This window comes from Gallus gallus, chromosome 4 (assembly GCF_016699485.2).
Source record: "Gallus gallus isolate bGalGal1 chromosome 4, bGalGal1.mat.broiler.GRCg7b, whole genome shotgun sequence".
In the NCBI taxonomy this organism is placed as follows: Eukaryota; Metazoa; Chordata; class Aves; order Galliformes; family Phasianidae; genus Gallus; species Gallus gallus.
This window is the reverse complement of record NC_052535.1, coordinates 48,344,996-48,350,932: the sequence shown is the minus strand read 5'-3', so window position 1 is coordinate 48,350,932 and position 5,937 is coordinate 48,344,996. Positions and strand designations below refer to the sequence as shown.

Below are 5,937 nucleotides of genomic sequence, written 5' to 3'. Positions count from 1 at the left end.
GCTTCTGCAACCATGTCTCTCAAGGGGGGAGCTTTTGGCGCATCTGTCAGTGCCAGGAGGCTGCAGGATGAGTAACTAACGAGGTTTTCTTTCCCACCCCCTCTAGCATCCAGGCTAAGTGCATCATTCACTATGAGTGTTAACTGATTTTGGATGGTAGGACTTGAAGATAGGGATTATTCACTGACTGCATCCCTTTCTCTTCTTCTGCAAAAATCGTATTGTCTTTTGGTGAAGCCCAGAAGGGGTTAAACTGTCTATGCAGCTGATACATGGTAGGATTTAAAACTGTCAGCAGTAAAACTCACATCATTCATATGTGTATGTACATTAGGATTTAAATATGGATGCCAAAAATGAAAATGCAGCTTACTGAAGAAAGGAAGAACGCATTTCCTAATATAGATCATTTTTCCCATTTCTGGAAGAAAATAGGGGAATTAGCAGCACCTGCAAGGGCAGAAAACAAGAAAAGTAAAAGAATCATGGATAATTGATGCTCTGAAGGCAAAGACATCTTTTATGGAAAACATAATGGGCCCAAAATTCAGCTGCTGTATATTAGCTGATTTACATCAGCTGAGGAATGTGGTTCAGTATGATTTAACAGTTTTCTTATGTTACCTGGGAGATAAACGATTCAAAATATATAGAGAGCTTAATGTGAATTCTCTGTCATCTCTTGTTGATTAATAAATTCAGAAGTTGTTACTATTATTTAATATAGAGAGTCATTACATAGTAAATTAGAATACAACAAAACATTAAATGCAGCAGAGCATTACTTAAGTGTAATCTCTTAAAACCAAAGCAAATGAAGCAAATCAATTTTAAAGGTCATTAAGGGTAGCTGAAGTTGTAAGAATGAAATTACCAAATTATGTCAGGTTTCAGGCTGCTCCTAGGACAGCCAGTGGAGGACAGAGATAGAGGCAGCGTTTCCAATTTCGCTTCCACAGAATGCCCTGCTACCTTTGGCTGTGGTGAGAAGATCCTATTATGTTCTTACCCTTTAACTGAAATGGGAAGCTTGCAGATGTGGTTTTCTAAGGGCATGAGTTTGCACAATTGCACTGTGACTGCCTAAAAGGCACTCCTAATAGCATTTGAACTGCTTGCCCAAACTCAGCTGAGTTGAAAGGGAGGGTAGAAATCTCTGAGGTAAGTCACAGCAAGATGCAAAACCTGGGGCTAAGTGAAAGGTTTCTGCAGTTCCCCATGCCAAACATTCCGCTAAGTGGTAGAGAAGTTGTGGGGCAGCTCAGATCGAGCCTTGAAATAAGACCAACTCCTGCCTGGGCAACCATTAGCAGATGGCAAAACAGCCACAGATGCAAAGCCTGCACCCCACACCTAAGAAATCACTGCAGCAAAGAAAGAAGATTAATATGAGGAAATGTAAAGTGCATCCCAGATGAGTCTTAACAATAACGGTGGTATCAAACATCTGTAAATGGATTCTCCCAATGTCAAATGTGTAGGTGCTGAAACGAGTCATCTCACTGAAAGGATTGTTATTTTTTTGTTCACTGAATGGCTAAAATAAAGGATACACACACACTCTTTTGCATCGAGCACAACTGCAGAGGATCATAGGCTACTGACCAAGGGCTGTATTGTGCCCTGGGATGCGGAAGTTTGATGCAGCTTTTTAAAGGAGGGATTCACACAGATTTAAAGTGTTTTGCACTAGTTTGTTTTGCAAGCGAACTTTCCCCCATTAACTGCTACATTTACTTCTGCTCCTTATACAAAGCCAGCAGACCATGTTTCCGTAGGAATCCATACTCTGTAGCAATATCATTACGAAAATGCACATCCTGAGATTTTCCTATATTGCTCAGCAACAAGTCCTTTTCTATACTTCTCTTTCACCTGAACTGTGTAGTTGAAGCTGTCAAGGGGGGACACACCCAAACACACAAGAATTCCTTCAAATGGTGGGAGAACAGAAGAACATTCAGCTGAGCTTTCTGTATAAATCCTTTTGATTTCCTATACTTGATTGATGGATAGGAAGGAGGTATGATGAATACAATGTTCAGCTTTAGCTCAGTAAAATCAATGACCAAAATCCTTATTTTATAGCTAGGACTGCAAACTAAATGTGTGGCTACTACCTGCTGGCTCCTGACTGCGCACAGTCAGTAGCTGGCAGTCATTCACTATGTGGCAGTTCTGGCACCTGAAGTTCACCACTCATGTTATGCCCCATAATAGTACTTCTCACCTTCTGAAGAAGGCCTAGAATCTTCTTGGACTAAGTGTTGTCTTTGTGATGACTGTAGTGGTGGGCTCAAAAAAAGTGTCCTGAGTACTTCATTGCAGTGAGAATCAGTAGGACTGAAAAAGATAAAATAGGTTGGCAAAGAAATTGCTTCCTACTCAGGAAAAAATAGAAGTCTGTCTACATATGTAATAGGCAATGGACCTACCTTCACTCAGCTCCCTGTAGAAGTACAGTTTTCCAAGCAGTGATTTCCACATCTTTCACAATTCTTTGGAATGTAATGAAAAAGGTTCTTCTCTCCTAATTTAAAGCTGAGATTAAAAAATGAGCCATTAGTGCACAGAAAACATTTGTTGACACCTGGATCTCAGATGAATTTCTGCAGTGGCACTTCTAGTAACAGTAAAACCTGGATACATTTTTTTTTTCCAGGATAATACGGGTACTTCCCAAGACAAATCACAGTGGGTTACCTCTTCCCACTGGCACTTGACAGCCAGCATATTTGACAAGTGAAAATTTCTTCAAAGGGAGGACAGAATCCAACCTGTAAAACTTCAAGCATACCCAAAAAAAGAAAACCACCTACAGGTGTTAAAACCATTGCCCAGCCAAGCTAGGCTCACCTACACAGCAGATTGCAATATACACACACACCCCCACATCCCAGCATGTACATAAACAATTTACTAAGGTCAATGTATCCAAACAACTCAAGCTGCATTCTGAAGTTCCATCTGAATCTAGAAAAGACACAGGGAGATCAGGCCCTAGGAAGAAGTGGACTTCTATTTACCCTACACAATAGCATTAAGGGTTCTGGGGGTAGTCTACATGGTTGCCTTCCTCCCTCCTCAACAAGTGTGCTAGATAGCAGTACAAACAGTAGCTAGAGGCTGATGACAGTGCATGTATCCAGTGTAGAATACAACAGATCTGAAAAGTTCAGGAGCTACCTGGGAACTAATCCTCCCACAAAGAGTAGTGCCTACCTTAGCTGGCAAGAAAAGCTGAAGGCAAAAATAATTAGAAGCAAATAAAATGGCTTCTCCCTGTGAACAGCAGGAAAACATGCACTGAAGGTACAGCTGTGTGACTAATTGATTTGGGGGGGTTTGTTGGCAGTCTGAAAATCAAACACCCAACAGATTGCTTTTTCAGTTCAGTGCAGTTAACGTACTCTGCTCTCCAAAAAGTTCCACAGTGTGGCTTCCCCAGGGTCTAATAAAGTATGAACCTAGGAACCCATTCCTCAGTAGGGTATTTCTTTTCTATCTGGACACTCATTTCCACAAAATTCACAGGATTACCTGTAAGACTTCTAGGTTGCACTCAGACAGTGAGTAACGAAGGGTATAATTAAAGGAGGAAAGACAGATGCAGACATACACACAGACATACATGCGGGACAAGATGGGGCATAGCAAGAGCCAGTTCATCTCTGGGCACAGACTATACATTTATGTAGTCTTCACCAGTATCAGGAGGCGAAACTGAACCACTGAGCTGCCATACAGACTAAGTTCTAAGCCTACATGGCTCCTTACCACCAAGCAACATTTGGGCAGGGCAACTAAACTCTTTTCCATCCACCCATACATCTCTTGCAGTATAGGTTAAACTACTCTGAGAAAAGAACTATCTTGACTCTGTACTGTTGTATTCCCTCTGTATCTCCTGAATTGAATTGCTTTCTCCTGGAAGGAATAAATTAGAGGGTTAGCTGATCTCTCCAGTTATTACAGCATTTGTCATAATAACAAGATTTCAGGGTGAGATGATATCGTAAGAGATGTTTAGACAGAGTGAGGTATACAGACAGAAAAATATAAAATGTCCAAGCTTGCTCATTAGAGAAAAGAGCCATTACACAGGCAGTTATGGGACGCAGCCTGGTGTTCAGACACTCTCCTCCAAGGTGCAAGCTTGCCAAAAGGAAACAAACAAACCAAAAAACACACAAAAGTCCCCTTTCTGGGACAACAACTGCTCTAAGATGTTGAGATGTCACCAGTTGTGTAGCTACGATTGGAATTTTTCCAGAGAGAACGTAGACTTTCTCTGATTTTTTATGGCAGCCATTCCTTTTCCCCCTACTATTCAAATTTCCAGTGTCTAATCCAACCACAGCTTAATGTAAGGATGAATTATTTTCTTTCTTAGAATAAAAGAACTTGGGTCAAAAATGGATTGATGCTCTGCACATCTCTGTTTTGAAGAATACCTCTAGCTCAGTAAGACACAAATACACAGAAGTATTTTCCATTCTGTGATGAAGTTTGCAGAGACAGAAAAACACATGCTTCCTTTCCTAGGGACATACACACAATTTTTCCCCTATTTCCAGACTTGGCAAAGAACTCAAGCAGCTACGTCACAGAATTGAGCCATTACAGCTATGACAGCTCAGTCCAAGACCATGAAACAGCACAACCTCTGACCACATCTGAGAGCACAGCATAAGGGTAACGTGCATAAGGTAGGCTTTTTAACAAGAGTAACATAAAATTATCAGTAGTTATTAGCTTTTATAAATGTAAAGTATTTATTTCTCAAATAGGTTCAGCTCTAGGAAAAAAAAAAAAAAATATGTCACTGCCCTTAAGAGGGCACAAAAGAAAGGCTGAAGAATGGGGGAAAAAAGGCTGGTGACAAGGGATCTTGAGACATTGCCCAGATGGTGAATCTTCTTCTCTTCCAGTATGAAATGTCATGATGCAAGCAGGAGCCACATTCAGACATCAGTATTTATAAATCCCTGAAACTACTGACTTGCCTTTGAGAGCAGATTTTTTTTATATACAGTGCAATTGCAGCAGACTGAAAGAAAACCTCGATACCAAACTAATGAAAAATGAGACGAAGTTAATACACTCTAAGCCCTAGCAAAATCTGTTTGTCTTATTTATTCATTGCCTTGCTGATCTGGAACCTTTAAATAAGAAATCTGGCCCGTTCACAATTATTGCTTAATTAATCCTCAAAAGGTCTATGAATAATGAGACAAAAATAATAGCAGCCATTGTAGAAAGAAGAAATAAAAATAGAGATGAAATATTTTGTCAGGAGCAGCACTTGTAGAACAAATATCCTCTCTTATCCTCCTTTTGCAAATGTAACAAATCTCTTTCTTAAAGAACGAAAAGGGCATAAGCATAATCAAGCCCATCATCTTCTAACCCTGCACAAAATGTACGTTTGGTTTTGCAGGAATACCTTGGCTGGTAGCAACTGCTTGTCATCTCCCATGGCCGGGCACAGCTTCAGCAGTGATATACTGAGCTGAAGTTCAGCATTTCCTCGCTCACGGAAGATACTCAATGCAGCATCTGACCTCTTCTCGCGTACTACTGAATTCATCATTCTCATACATTTGCCTAGCACGGCAACACTTTATTACCTGTTTCAAAAGAAGGAAAGAAAAATAGTGATTAAGCATCTTGCTGCTATTGCAGGAGAAAAGAGTCTCACCAGAGAAATACTGGGGAAATTAGTCTCATTTCAGTAGCTCACTGGAAAAAAAAAGAACAAATTCACCAGTTCTCTAACTGAAACATAGAGGTGAAAACTTTCCTGAAGGGCATCTGGACAGTAATAAAAAGTATCAAAAGTTGAGGCTTGAATCGGTGATTCTACAACTGTAACGCTAAGCTGACCAGCTAACCCTACATCCTGTCTGGTCCTGGCTTTGCACCCCTGTATATGGT

General features: G+C 40.5%; 1 long non-coding RNA gene across 1 annotated transcript; it reads right to left on the bottom strand.

Annotated features, from left to right (window-relative positions):
* Window positions 1-383: 383 nt before the first annotated feature.
* On the bottom strand, window positions 384-5,625 carry LOC107051800. The gene is made up of 4 exons (XR_001463690.2): window positions 5,447-5,625; window positions 2,436-2,541; window positions 2,231-2,343; window positions 384-450 (listed from the first exon to the last, which is right to left on the bottom strand). It is a non-coding gene; the product is annotated as an uncharacterized LOC107051800 (long non-coding RNA).
* Between the last annotated feature and the right edge of the window lie 312 nt (window positions 5,626-5,937).